We start from the raw sequence: 15,346 nt of genomic DNA on the forward strand, positions 1-15,346 counted from the left end.
GCTTTCAACAACTGTGGTGTGCCAACAGCCTGAGGTGCTTGTCTTTTTCCATTTTTTACCTCCTGCCAGGAAGACCGATGTACACATATTTTCACCCCCATTCCTGAAATTGCTTATACCCTTTGTCTCCTCCTCTAAAGATTTTCAACTGTTGATGTATGGAAAACACCAGAGCTAGGCAAAGTTGATGATAACTTTCTGTCTAATTCTATTTATCTGAATGTAGGTGCATATATATATAGAGAGAGAGAACTTCTGACTATCCATTCTTCTTCTCCTGGGAAATAACATCAAGATAGCTCAACTCTGACATGGTTACTAAAAACACCTTTTAAAACACCTCCATTTCTTCTGTTTAGTAAATATTTATCTAATAACATGGATGTGGCCTGACTCTGTGTCAGGATTCTGCTACTGCATGGAAAGTTGCCCATGACTAACAAAATGGTTATAAAGTCACTCAGCAGTAACATTTTCCAGCACAAGCAAGTGTGGCTGTGGAAGTAGGAACATCTGGTTCTGGTGCTCAGGGAGTCGTACAAAACTCTGAAAAGATTTTCCATAGGATGGGTGAAGCTCTTGTGTTATACTGGTCCTCTATGATGCCGATTAAGTGTTTGAATCATGGAGTAATAAAGCATGTATAAAATATATCTTCACTGAGGCCAAATGTTCTAGGCATGGAAGACATCAATTTTCTAATGAAAATATAGAAACTCTTCAAAACATACCATTGGGATATATATAGTTCACTTTTCAAACAAAATTCGAATGACTGCCTGATTCTCCTTGACTGCATTCTTATGTTTTCTCTAGATTTGCTTGTTCCCAGCAACCAGAACAGAAAGATGAGATGGAGGAAGCTACTATTTTTCTAAGAGTCCCACGTGTTGGAAAGTACATGAACTTCTCCCCAGGCTGAACTTTGACTGTCACAAGAGTGTCCCCAACAAGCCATACCTTTGCTGTCAGATTCGAATTGCTCCTGGATGCTTTCCTCTGAGTTTTCAAAGAGTATCAACTGAGGAATGAGACACAAAAGCAGACTGTTAATAGAGAGGCCATGGCCCAAGTCCAGATGGGTGCTGTGTATGCACCTGGAGCTCTCAAGATAAAGGGAAGGGGGCACATGGAAATCGAGACTTGCTGCCTTGGACCAAACTACCAGACCCACAAAGCATCAGAATATGTCGACAAAAGATGTTAAAATATGAAAGTGTTGATTTGCCCTGCAGTGCAAATTGAAGTTGTGATGGTTAGGTTGCCCAAGTAGACCTTCAACCTTCCATGAAGTCTCTTACCATGACTAATAAAGCTTACTGTGAGTAAATAATGATGAGTGGCCAATTTTTATAAAAATTCCTGGCCTAAAAGTGAGGGACTATCTTAAGATGTCATTACTTTTCAGTGACAGGGGAAAAAAAAATCCACAGACGCAGAGTGATTGCTTGGGGTGAAAGGTGCTCCAGTATTCATCCCTTGTGGGCCTTTCTTGGCTGGTTGATAAGATTTTGTGGCCCTGCCTTGTAGAAAGCAGAGTGGGCAGCATGTACATAGGCGCCTGTGTAGCAGAGCAGGCGCACTTTCCCCAAGGAACCCTGACCCTGACAGGACCCACGAGTAGCCCAGGGCACGCACACCAAGGCCTCTGCCATCTCCCCATCATGGCACACACATGGCACACTGGTGATGACACATTCCAAAAGGAAGGGAATCACAGGTCTCAGGGATGGTCAGCTTGGGGACAGTTGTATTACTCTGAGTGCCATTTTCCATTATTGGGGTGAAGTAGGGCATTGAAGGGACAGAGTTCAACCTGTTTCAAGTGAAAAAATGTCAACCCCAAGGCCCACAGAGCACCTCTCCTTTCCTTTTGAAGACTGAGTGTCTTTCACAAGCTGGCCATTTGCTGCATGGGGGTTTCTAACATAATGTGATTTTTTAGTGTGCTTTGTCTCTGTGGAGAGGCTTCAGAAAGCCCTTGAAGTCCTCAGCCTTAAATCCATGTTAATAGGGGAAGTCTTTTTTTTTTTTTTTTTTTTTTTGGTGGAGAGATTGGTTGGGAGAAACATTGACCCAGACTGCACTCTGGGTAAACTAGGGCAAAAGACCTGATATCATCTGCTGGGTACTTATTAACCACTGCTCATTTGTGGGATCAATATTTCCAGCAAAGGAGTCAACACTCAAGATACACCACTACGTACGTCTCATTTTTTTCCTTGACACACAATTTATTTTATAAATGCATCTGCTGGAGAAGAAAAGGCAGTAGGAAGGACTGTGTCTTTTATCTGAGGGATATGCAAAGCACATTTATTTTCAGCTTTTATCTCTGGAATTGTATGTTGATCCCATACATATAGATTGATTTTGTTCAGGTAGATAATGAAAAGTCAAGTGGAAAATTACACAATGGCACTCACGATCCTAGTCTTATATCGGTATATAAATTGGTTTATTATTTCATTCTATTAAAGAGTTTTTTTTTTTTTCCCCCCTTAATACCAGGAAAACTTCACAATGCATCATGTTGTTTCATTGAATTTTCTTTTGGGGGAGGAGGTAGAGAAGGGGAGCAGAGGGAAGCCATTTATTCTGCTCCCTTTTCTAATTGTACTGGCTAAGTGAGCTTCCACAGGCGAGTGTCCTTGCAAATTCTCTCCCCCAGCCCACTTTAGGGTCACACACACAGTTTCTGTAACTCCAGGGCCCTCTGGGCCTGAACAAAGATGTTCACCGTACACGTCCTTTTCCATAAGTGGATATTTTCCACCCCAGGCAATTCTAAATTTTGTCACGATGACTGAAAAAGGCGAGCCCCTCCCCAGAGTACGAAGAGACCAGGGGCGAGAGGGTGGTAGCTGGATAAAGGCCACCACCAAGGGACAGCTTGGAGCCAGAATCCTGGAGGAAACGTTATTAATAAACATCTTCTGGACATTTGGTAGCCCGTGGAGCTTGCTCCAGCTTAAAGCAATTAATTCAGGACACTGACATAAACTCTCCAGGTCTTTGACAGCTTGGAGCCGAAATAAAAATGCTAGTTCTCCCGGGAAGAGAAGAGGCTGGCTAGCTCTTTTCTGGACTGTTTGCTTATAGGCCCAGAGAGCAACCTTCCTTGCAGAATGAAATGCAAGGGCACAAACAATGTACCAGGGAGAGAATAGAAGATGGGAATGAACAGTTTGAACTATTTGCTCAGCAGAAGGGCACCACAATGCTGGGGTAGTGGTTTTCCCATGCATCCACCGTCCCTTCTTTGGGGTCTTTTGTTGTCCCCTGTCTCCTTTGGCCAGATAAGAGCACAGCTGCAGCATTGCAGCTAAGTAAGGCTGTACTTATCCCCCTAAATCTCGGGGTGCCTTTACTGTAATGGGTTAGGCTCGGCTCCCTTTTATTTTACAAGGGGATGGCAAGGGAGAGAATGGAAGAATGGAGTGGGGGAAGGGTGTGTGGGGGGCTAGGACTATGACATGGTTTGTATCTGATTTGTGATTTTTTTTTTCCTTTCTTTCTTAAATCCAGGCAGTGATCAGATATAGTCTTTGTGGGGCATTTAAATAGAAGGGTTCAGTGATTTGTAATGGTCGCTGGATAATATGTTGCTTTTTGGGGAAAGAAGCAGAAAGAGGTGTGTGTATAGTGAAGAAAAGTGGGGGGGGGGTGTTGAGACAGAGTTTTTGGTTTAAACAACCAGGCTTTTCTGGTTGTTGGAAACATGGGAAAGTTGTGAATTGGCAATTTAAAAACTGTGTTCATTGATGATCTGTCACTTCTGAAAAATCATTTTGGACTCTTCTCTTTTCCAAACTTCTTTTGTTCAGAATAGGAATGGAAAGAGGTTGCTGGAATCAGAGTTAAAACTAGGATAATCTGGAGATGAACATAAAATGTACTTTTGTAATTGCCATAAATTATACCACTAATCAGAGTAAATGTCACCTAAAATGTAATCAAATGTTCTTTCACATTTGCTCTTTTAAAGTCGGAGCCTAGTTTAAATGCCGTAAGAGACAGTAGACATGGTAATAATACAAAAACAAGTGCAAAGTATGGTTTACATTAAATTCATTTTAAAGTCAGAATCTAACACGGGTTTGCAGTTGTGTGTGTATTCCAACTCAGTGGGTTTTGCCACCAATGTTGGTTTTGGGAGCCAAGCCACAATGCTTAATTCTATTGTAATAAGGTTTATTTAGCCTGAATGGTTTTATAAGGTGAAAAGGCAAAAAAGTTGAACATGGAAGAAAATTCAAGTTTTACTATGATTCTATTAATTGTTCACAGGCCAGAAACCCACCTGCGGGAAGTAGAAAGTTTCAATGCTGTTTTTTGTTTTGTTTTGTTTTGTTTTGTTTTGTTTTGTTTTCCACAGACAAAACTCACAGGAAAAAAAAAAAAAACAACAAAAAACTTCTGTATATTTTTCCTGCTGGGTGGTCAGAAGGAAAGGCCACGAAGCCAAAGGTCTCCCATTGAGACAGTGCTCTACGGAAAGCCGACCTCACGTGCAGCAGCCGCAGGAGATGAGAGCACCTGTCGGGTCTCCGCCACTCCTTGGTGAGCTATGCGCGTGCGGGGGGAGGGCAGCCACGCACCACCCCCATGACAGGGGACAGAGACTTCCTCCCCACGACCCCCCCACCACCGCTGCCGGGAAACGCCCACCCCATGTGCCCACACGGGCTCAAGACATCCTGCAAAATGTCGTGTGGTCATTGTCCAGTAGAGCTGCTAAGTAGTTTTAATGCCAGTGAGTATTAAATTTGTTTAAAAAACATGTGTGAGTGTGTGGGTGTGTGTTCTGCCCTGCAGGGAAGAAGGGAGAGAATATGGGAGTTGGAGGCCGCGGGGTGGTGGGGGGGTGGTTCTATTTAGACTGTTGCAAATGTGTGATGGGACCATGAAAAAAGATTCCTTCATATATGTCATTTTTGCTATGCTTTTGTGTAAACATATATGGATGGCATAACCTTTTTTTTTCCCCTACAAGAATTATAATAAAACTATCAAGTACAAAATGTTATGCATTTGTTTTGCAAGCATAGATTTTAAAATTTTGTATTTAGTACAGAAATGCTACCACATAATAAAGCACAAGCATATCTTCTTTCCTGATTAGGTGCTTAGATTAAATGTATACCATTTACAAAAACTGAGCCAGGTGAAGGAATAGTAGTCTTCTTAGGTAAATGTATTTCTTTTCTCCTCCCTAACTCTTGACATGAAGAAAAACTTGTCCGAAGAAAATTTTTCTCCTATGGCATTTTAAGAGTGATCTGAAAATCATATTGAACCTTTGTGGAAATGACTTTTCTCTTTTCAAGATCATGGATTTCCACAGAAGGGGAAATGAGGTTTTTTTGTTTTTTGTTTTTTTGTGGGGTTTTGGGGGTCAATTTCTGCAAAGAATGCCCATACGTCTGGTATACAGCACAAAGCTGCATGCGTTGAGAGGCCTCTGAGGGAGAAGGAATGCCACAGTGGAGGGCAAAGGCACAAATAATGAATCAAGTTTAAAAGACTGTGGTCAGAAACAAGGAGCAAGTGATACTGATCTTATATGAGATGTGCTTGGACATCACATCAGCTGCCACGGGGTTTGATTAATGAGGCATTAAGGAGATCGAGTGACACTTACAGCTAGTTACTTATGGTGCTAATTTCAAAACACTTTGCAATAGACAAAGACTCTGCTCATAATGCAAAGTAATTTGTGGTGTGTTCCTGGTGAATGCATTTAGTGAAGCAAATATAGTTATGCAGAATTTAAATTAAGGTTGACACTAATGTAAACAGAGCCCAAGAACCACTGTCCAATAATTTGATGAGGACACAGGTTTTAATCAAGCCTCTTCCACTAAAATAGCAATTTAAATCCCCATCGTTTAAACTGGATAAAATGCTTAACCATGAAGGTTGGGGGGAAAAATAGAAATTTACTAGAAAAAGATAAAAGAAACACAATATCTCTGGGGAAACTGTGACTATATTTTGACCCAACAAAGCGTTATCCATGTTGATTTAAATATCAGATTGATTCCAGGGCTGGATTCTAGGAATTTGAGGGCATTTGCCAAGTATCTTTTTTGTTGTTGTGAAATTATGGCTTAATGCATTCTGGTATTATTAATCTTAAAATAAAAATGATCCTGCTAAAGAGGAAATGGAGACTCCAAATGGATTCTGAATCTCTAGAAGTATTTATTTTATTTATTCAAAGGAAAAATATCACCCTCCATGGACCCCCAACCGACTGGTACTTGAACTGAAATTTTCCAAATTGACTGGGGGTGGTGAGGATGGAGGCAGGCCTGGTACCTGGAGCTGGCCTGCTTACCCAGAAGGATACCTTTTCCAGGAAGAACCCATGCACTCATATATGGCTATTTTCTGGTTTGCTGGTTTATTTATCTTACTAAAAATCATTTGGGGAGGAAGATGGTTAGTCCAGGCATTAACATTAATTAAAATGCCAGCCACCCACATTCCAGGGCCTGGGAGGTCTTCTGTATCAGAAACAAAACAGAATAGCAGTTTACTCTGTCACAGCTCCTGGAAGGAAAAAGCAGAGAAGGCTAGAAACAAAATATCCCAGGTCTCAGGACTTTACTGTTAGCAATGGAATAGGAGAGTGAAGGCAACTAAATTGTGATATGACTGTTCCAGATCATGTTAATGATGTATCTTCTGGGGAAGAATTTGTACGGAGGTGGTTTTTAATTTATTTTTTATTTTTTATTATTATATTTTTAATATTCCAAAGAAAGGGCGCTAAACAATGTAGAAAAAAAGAATGTGTTAAATTTTAAGTGGTAAATGTAAGGTCTTCTGAAAGGCTCCTAGCGGTAATTTTCAAGGTCACCCTCCTTATGGAACTTAGACCAGGGCAAAAGGTGAGGGGAAAACTGGAGACTCAAATTTTGGGGAGAAGTACTGAGTATTTACTTTGATCCTGGTCCCATCTGCGTGGCAACAGGTCCTGTACGTGGTGCATAAATCATGCTTCTAAGGTCAGATGGACAGTAAGGGCAGGGTTATCCCTCTCTGATCCCAGAGCAGTGTCCCCTGTCATCGGCCTCAGCCCCACAAGGGACGTGTCCTATTGCAAAGAAGCCGGTGTCCCTTTCTCCCTTTCTTTGCTACTCCTTCCTCTGTGGTGGTTGAGTGGACTGTCAGTGCTGCTTTGGGAAGACTCCACTTCAGGTGCATCACCTGAGGAATAACCGAAGACTCAGACTCCCTTCCTCCAAATATGTTTAAGAGGGGAAGGGACCTCTGATCATCTTCATCCCTCTGGAATCAGAGTAAAGGGACTGAAAATGCATCAGTGTGTGTCACAGCTGCGAAGATGGGGATTCTGAAGGTAACGAGGTTTGTATTCTCTGTGTTCAAAACAAACAGACTCTTTGGCATCCTGATGTTGGGAGCTCAGGTGGAGAGGTGAAAGGAGATGGGCTGGGAGGTGGCTCAGAAGCCACAAGGCTGAGGCTCACACACTGGACATGCAGCCTGCAGGCTTCTTCTCCCTTCTACTAGAGGAGAAGCCGCAAAGAGCAGAGTGGGACGGTAGGAGGCGGGGAGAGACCTGTGCAGGACCAACACAGCATGTCAGTGTCTTCCTGAATAATGTAAGGAATATAATTTGTTAGGCGATGTCTTTGGGGTTTCCTGGGTTTGGGAACATACTGAGTTCCTTCTGGGCTCTGATTCACAGACTCTTCACCTTGTCTTTGATGCCTGCTCTGTGGAGTGTTGTCCCTAAGGGCTGTGATGCACTTGGCATTGACACAGAATGTTGATTTTTACCCTTGGGAGGCATGACCCTGCCTGACCTATGTGGCAAAGTCACATCTCATGGCAGTTGCAAGTTTTGGGGGACAGAGGTAGGTGCTGCTCCTCTGGGGACAGTTCTGATAAGTCCTTAGTGGGGATGGCAGTGAGCAGCCCCATGGTGCTTCTCCTGTACCTCACTCCTGCTTCTTGAGGTCCTGTTCCCAGGAAGCCACATGCACACATATCCTGCTTCCTGCTGGAAGAGTTGTCCTCCACTTATCTCCCCATGCTCGCTGGGGCTGACCAGTCAGTCCGTGTGGGAGGAACAATGTGGGGGAAGCATTTTGCTATCCCCTTCACTTTATTCTTCTACCCATAAATCTGGAGACTTCGTGCGTCTGAACTCACCTGCCACACACTCTTGGCTGCATCTTATTCTTTTTTTACACTGATGCATTGATGCAGAATTGACGGGGGTGGTTGCATTTCACCCTCAGCTCCTGGGAGGTAACATGGGTGAAGGCTTGTAAATGCCAACCCATCTCTTTTGTCCCCTGTCACTCTCTGTCTGTCAGAGGATAAAACAAAACAATGTCACAGACAATTGTTAAAAAAAAAAAATGGCTTCACAAAATTCCCTGGACATAACTGACACTGGTGGTACATTTTGGACTCATAGCTTTTTATGGAAACATGGGGCACAATTGTGTGTGGCAAGGCCAATAGGCTGTCAGCAGTCAGCTCTCTACCTTCACTGAGAAGAACTCGCATTCTTTTGCCTGCTCTGTGAGAGAAATCCAAACCTGTTTCTCCTGCCCTACCTCTCGATTTGGAATCCCAGTGCAAATCCCAACATCAACAAGGTTGCTATGGTTTTTTATGATTATCTTAAGAATTTGTCTCAAGTGAGGCTCGAGTATTGCCAGGGGAAGGCGCTGAGATCACACTCGGCTCAGCACACATTCCCCACTTTCTTCCTTCCTGTCTCTTGCACTCCAAACGCCACCTCCGGGCACACAAAACTTGCTTTTTTATAAGAACCACAATTTACCATGTAATTCTGGGCCCAGAGCCCTCCACTGATTTCCTCTTACACTGAAAAGAGATGACAAAGATCTTCTCATCACCTTTAAAGCAGTCCCCATTCGCAATAAACATTGACTCCTTCCCTGGGACCCCCTGGATAGAGCCCTTGGCCCCTTCATGGAAGGCAATCCACTGAGAGGCCCTGGTTGTCTGTAGAAGGTTCTTTCCAGGTACCAGGAGACCTAGACTTCCATCCCAATGGATGCCTAATTCTGCATGCTTGTGTGTACTATTCCTTGTCAAATGCCAGGGTCTGCATTGGGTCACTTCTTAGTGAGGTAGCCGGGAGGGATGAGACCCTTGTCCCACATCAGAGTTAATTTTGCATCAAGGTGGGTTTGAATGGGCTGGCAGACAGCCTCTTTTTGGTCTGGGAATGTCCACTGACAAATAGGTTGAGTGACAGACTCCATGGAAAGCCTAAACTAAACTGCTATTATTTGTTATAGTGTACAGCTTCTAATAAGCATTTTGGGGGCCAGTTCCAGGCCCAAGTGGTATCTCTCAGACCTAATTTCTAGGTTACACTCTCTGTTCTCCTCTTTCCTTCTTCCTCACCTCCAGGACTCAGGTATGGGTTCCTAGTGTGTCTCCTGACTCTTGTCGGGGCTCAAGTTTCCAGCACCCCCCAGGCTCTGCCATGCACTGAATCATTAATAACATTGATCATATAGCAGAAAGCATAATTCTGACTTATTCTACAGAATTCTTTATATGCATGGGGGTGTTGCCAGCTCCAGCCCCTGTGTGTTTGCTTAACCAATTTATTACATAGGGACTGAAGCCCTGGAGTATTTTCCAGATAAAGAGGTTAATATTCTATTTCTTTAAAATGCACATGGCTCAGCATTTTAGGATATCTCTGAGCCTGGGTGTACTTGATATTTATTAGCAGTTTTCTAAGAAATATCCTGAAATGAGAGGGTGGATTCTGATGGCTTAGGGAAATTTCTGGGGTTATCTGAGCACACCACTTATCTATGAACTTAGAGCAGTACCAGTTGGGATGTCCATTGGCGTAAACCAGCAGGACAGTTTTCACGCTCTTGTGAAATTTCCAAATCACATTCCTTTGTTACTTGAGAGTTGGTTGGCCAAGGTATTGGCAACATCTCAACTCTGCCTTTCTTTAATTATTTACCAAATCCTGTTAATTCTTCTTTCGTAATGTTACATTTATCACTGCTTTTCCATTCTCCCTGCCAGCACCTTCATATTGTGTCCAGGCCCACAGGGCAGGAGAGTTTGAACAAGCAGCTTATCTCTAGTTATCATTGCATTTTTTAGGAGGCATTCTAAACTGATCATTTCAATGTCAGTGACAGACCACATTCTGAACATTGCTTTCATCTTAAAAAAATCAACTATAGTTTGTCATGGATATGAACGTATATTTTTAAAAATATTTTATTTATTTATTTGATAGAGAGAGATCACAAGCAGGCAGAGAGGCAGGCCGAGGGAGAGGGAGAAGCAGGCACCCTGCTGAGCAGAGAGCCTGATGTGGGTCTTGATCCCAGGACCCTGAGGTTATGACCCTAGCCGAAGGCAGAGGCTTAACCCGCTGAGCCACCCAGGCACCCCTGAACGTACATATTTTTTTAACTTAAGGAATATCAATTTTTATATATATTGGACCTAGTATGTATAGAATCTTAATTTTTTTTTTCTGTTCAAAAATAGATTAGATTTTCTGTAAGAGAGTAAGAACTTGTATTTCCCCACAAACATAGTGAAAGGAATTGGGAATTCACCATAGATGGATGGGGTAGGTGTCTCTGGATCCCACATTGATTTGGACTTCACAAAGAGAGAGGCCATAAGACATTTGTACCTATCGATATGATACAATAGAAAACACACATTTTTTGACAAAAATGAAATACAAAACACATAAAACCTCTGGATCTAACTCCCAGAAATACAGAGAACTGAAGAAACTGAATAGCATCATTTGGGTATTGTCAGTAAAATCCAGATGGTGGGAAACAGGATATACTAAACATATCACCTTGTTTCTTCAATACATAATCATTAAAAAAAAAAAAGAGAGAAAGAAAGAGACAGGGAGAACTTACAGATTCAAGCATACAGAAAATGGATGTTAGCCAGTTGCCACGTGTGGACTTTATCTGGATCTTGATTTCAATAAAGCTTCCCCTTCCACTTCTCTAGTCCCTGTAATAGTATTAGATAATTAGAGAAATCTAAACACGTATGAACTATTCAGGAATTATTGTCAACTTTTTTTAGCAATGGCATATGACTATACTTTTTAAAGTCTGAATCCTTTAGAGTAACATTCAAAAAATTATTTAAAGAAGGAGTGATTTAAAATGTAGAGTTAACTTCCAAATGAAGCAGCTGGGGTACACAGTGAGTGGAAGGAAGGTAAATCAGGATTGACCATGGGTTGGAAATTCTGGGAGTAGAGTGATGTGATATACTTTTGTCTCTGATGTGTTTGAAAATTTCCAAAATAAAAAGTGAAAAAAAATTGGGGCTCACATTTGTTTAGCTCTTTTCCTTTCAAATCTCTCAGCAGTTTCATATTAGAGGTAGACTGGAATCTGGGTGACCATCTTCCTGTCCACTGAAGCCAGCTGGTCTTCTCCTAGACTCTTGTCAAGGCCCCTCCTACTGGTAACTGGTGACCTAGTCAAAGAAGTTGTCTAGGAGATGCTGTGACTAACTTACTCCTTATGTCCTTTTCAAATCCCCACTCTTCAGTTTGCTACCAGAACACACACCACATTTCAACTCTGGAATCACAAACCCAACGGCCATCTCTCTGTGAGCATGGCAGCAATGGACACCAATTTATCAGTTTGTCCTTCTTAAAACTCTTTTTCTTGCTTTCCATGATGATGCAGCTACTGATTTTCTTCTGATGTTGTTATAATTGTTTCCTTAACTCACTGCTCATCATCCTGCCATTGGTTCACAGAAGCCCCTCTATGGCTCCAGGATTCAGCTCTCTGTTTCTTCTCTTGACTCTTCCATCTAAGAAGCCACACTCGCTTACCATCACCTTTGTGGAGGGACCCTCCACCCAGCCTCTCCTGAGTTCTTTAGTCTCTACAGGTGCTTGTCAGACATTTATTCTTTTATCCCTAGACATCATTGCCTCATACCCAGCATTTCCACAAAATGAATTCCTCCTTTCCTCCTCCCCTTCCATGTTTCTTTAGGCACCATATTTACTGTTAGCTTCTCGTTGTAATGTCTCATCTCTTCCATCCTCACCTCCAACACTCAGGTGCAGGCCCCTCTGTTTTCCTCCTTTCCTCCTTTTCCAGAAAACCCTTTCTGGGTTTTCCCAGCATCTTTAACTCTGTGGCTTGACATCTGGAACATATTCCCAAGCCTCTCTGTTCCTGTGTTCACCAAGGCCATCAGAGTGATCCTGTCTCTTACAAGATGAATTTCTCAATTTATTTCTTCAATACCCTCTATCTGATCTCAATTGCTAGTTCAATTATGACTCTACACTAACCTCCTCAAAGACAATGTCTTTGCCCAGTTCTGAACCTGAACTTCTGAAGGGTGAATCCACCTATGATTCAAGACAGCTTACTGGAAGCCATAGGTGGGGTCTCCATAGTCTGAAATTGTTAGCTTGGCTTACCCAACCTTAACTTGGCATGTAATGGAAAGATCACTCTAAGCTGGACAGTCCTCTACTGTTTGCCCTTAAGCCAGTGCTCAAACTCTCTCTATTTAAGAATGAAGATAACCCGATCTTGGATGCCCACCTTCCTGAATAAAGTTGAGCACAGTGCTGGGCCTCAGAATTCATAAGAACTAATTTGCTAAATTCATCCATGGGTATTTTTCCCTTTCTTGGAGAATATGAACATTTTAGAGTTGAGGCTTTCTCACTCATCTCATGGCTCTCAGTCCTCAGCACACTGTGGAGAACAGAAAGTATTCAATAAAGATGGTTGAGTAAATGAACCATTCATAACCTTCTTCCCCTCATCCAATCCTAAACGCAAACCCCTCCTGACAGTCACAGGTATAAAGATGCCTACATACCTGCACATGTCAGCAGATTTTCTGAAAGATGCCCACTTTTAAATGGTCTGCCATTTTTTCCCTAGTAAGTACACTGGTCAGGTCATGTACTGGTATTTCTTTCTTTTCTTAGTAACTGGAAGTTTGTACCTACTAATGCCCTTTGCTACTTCACCTTGCTCCTCCCCCTTCTCTCTTTTGGTAACCACCTGTTTGTTCCCTTTATCTCTTTCTGTTTGTTTGTTCGTTTTGTTTTCAGATTCCATATAAAAGTGAAATCATATGGCATTTGTCTTTCTCTGTCTGACTTATTTCACTTAGCCTTAAACCCTCTTTTTTATGGCTGAGCAATATTCCATGGTATATACACCATGTCTCCTTTATCTATTTGTCTATTGATGAACACTTGAATTGTTTCTGTACCTTGGCTTTTGTAAATTATGCTATAGGAGTGTATATATCTCTTTGGATTGGCATTTTTGTTTTCTTTGGGTAAATATCCAGAAATGGAATTGGTAGATTGTATGGTAATGATATTTTCAATTTTTTAAAAAAACGATTTCATTTTTTTTTAATTTGACAGAGAGAAATACAATGAGAGAGGTAACACAAGCAGGGGGAGTGGGAGAGGGAGAAGCAGACTCCCCTGCTGAGCAGGGAGCCCAATGCCAGGTTTGATCTCAGGACCCATCCAGATCATCTTCCATAGCTGCTGCACCAATGTACACTTCCACCAACAGTGTACAAGGGTTTCCTTTTCTCTACATCCTCACCAGCTCTTGTCATTTTTTTTGTCTTTTTGATAATAGCCTATATGACAGTTGTGAAGTGATATCTCATTGCGGTCTGATTGGCATTTCCCTGGTAATTAGTGATGTTGAACATCTTACTGTGTGCTGTGTACTTGTATTTCTTGGTTTAAAAAGTATCACTAAGTTGGACACACTTTTGGTTTGCAAGCACTGGACCTGTCTAGACGACATCCCTCCACTGACCTAGGCAGCTTGGGGTGGGTGTGGAGGCCCATAGGGAGTACTGAGTGGGTGGGTGCTGGGAAGATGTATATCTTTATATATAAACACCCAAGTCTAAACCTTCTACCCCTCACTTCTCCAACACATCTCACTAAGCTCCCTTTCCCCTTTCCAAATGTTCTCTGAAAGGTAATTTCTTTTCTTTTCCTTTTTCTTTTCTTTTTTCAAAGATTTATTTATGTATTTTGAGAGAGAAAGAGAGAGAGTGAGCAAGCAGAAAGAGGGGCAGAAAGAGAGGGAGAGACAGAATCTCCAGCAGACTGCGTGGTCTGTACAGAGCCAGACTGGAGGCTTGATCTCACGACCCTGAGATCACATCCTGAGCAGAAACCACTAGTTGGCTGCTCAGTGGCCAGCGTAACTCAGGTGTCCCTGAAAGATAATTTTTAAACTTACTTTATATATATGCTGAACGTTGAAATTGAAAGAAAACTTTCAGTGCTCCAACATTTTTTATAAAACATTACATGTTTTTACAAAACATATCTGGACACTTGTCCTGCTTTTATTGGTGAAGCTATCTTCTCTTCTTGAATCCAGGTGGACAGTGAGACTGGTTTGACCATCTTGCTTCCTGCTGTGTTCATAAAGTCCAGAACAGTGCTTGGCACAAAGTAGTCACTCAGTAAATACTTGTGAATGATGAGCAAATGACATCCCTGTGCCCAGCTGGGACTGATGTAAGAAAAGCCATTGTCTACTCTTGGTTTTCACATTGTCAACCTGATGCCACATCCTCTTTTTCTGCTTCTGTTACCATCCCCTGGGGCAAGCTTCTCATTACTATAACTAGGGCAATAGTTCCATAATTAATCTCTCTGCAGCATGTGTGTGCTCACTTCATTTATCCCACCCACTGCTATAAACTTGGTATTCCTGAAGAGCAGTTAGAATACTTTCTTTCTCTACTCAAAAGCCATCAGTGACTCCCCTGTGCCTACTACGTCGGCACCAATGCATCTCATTTTCTGGACTTACCTCAATATAACAATTCAATACTTTCAATTTCATAGCTTACATCTTAATCTCTATAAATTCTATGCCCTAGCAAAATGGAAATATCTTCTGTCACCAGAGTACACTTTCTATTTCTCCACCTTAAACTTTTTCTTCATGTGTTTAACAGGACCTCTCCTTTCCAAGTGCACCTGTTGAGATCTGCCCATCGCCGAAGGTCATACTTGAGTACCACCACATCTGTGAGTCTTTTCAGATTAAGCTTTCCTAAAACTTTGTGTCCTTCTTATGATATTTAACATATTTATCTTGGAATTGTTTTCTCTGTACCCATGTACAGAGGCCTGGAGCCTTGATTAGAGTAAGTATTCTGAGATATGTATGGGACAGAACTCAGCACCAGTTATGTACCAAGCCCTCTGGCAGATTCAGGGGATACTGGAAGAGTGACTTTCTGAGGGTGATACAAGAGA

The 15,346-nt window shown here is 42.1% G+C and overlaps 1 long non-coding RNA gene across 1 annotated transcript in view; it reads left to right on the forward strand.

The window, feature by feature from the left end:
• LOC132022644 (uncharacterized) overlaps positions 1-15,057 on the forward strand; it is a 28,900-nt gene extending 13,843 nt beyond the window's left edge. Inside the window, exons 2-4 of the long non-coding RNA XR_009405659.1 lie at positions 817-1,321; positions 4,379-4,563; positions 15,043-15,057. This is a non-coding gene — a long non-coding RNA (uncharacterized LOC132022644). The remainder of the gene's footprint in view (positions 1-816; positions 1,322-4,378; positions 4,564-15,042) is intronic.
• Positions 15,058-15,346: the final 289 nt, after the last annotated feature.

Source organism: Mustela nigripes, chromosome 7, assembly GCF_022355385.1.
Source record: "Mustela nigripes isolate SB6536 chromosome 7, MUSNIG.SB6536, whole genome shotgun sequence".
Lineage (NCBI taxonomy): Eukaryota > Metazoa > Chordata > Mammalia > Carnivora > Mustelidae > Mustela > Mustela nigripes.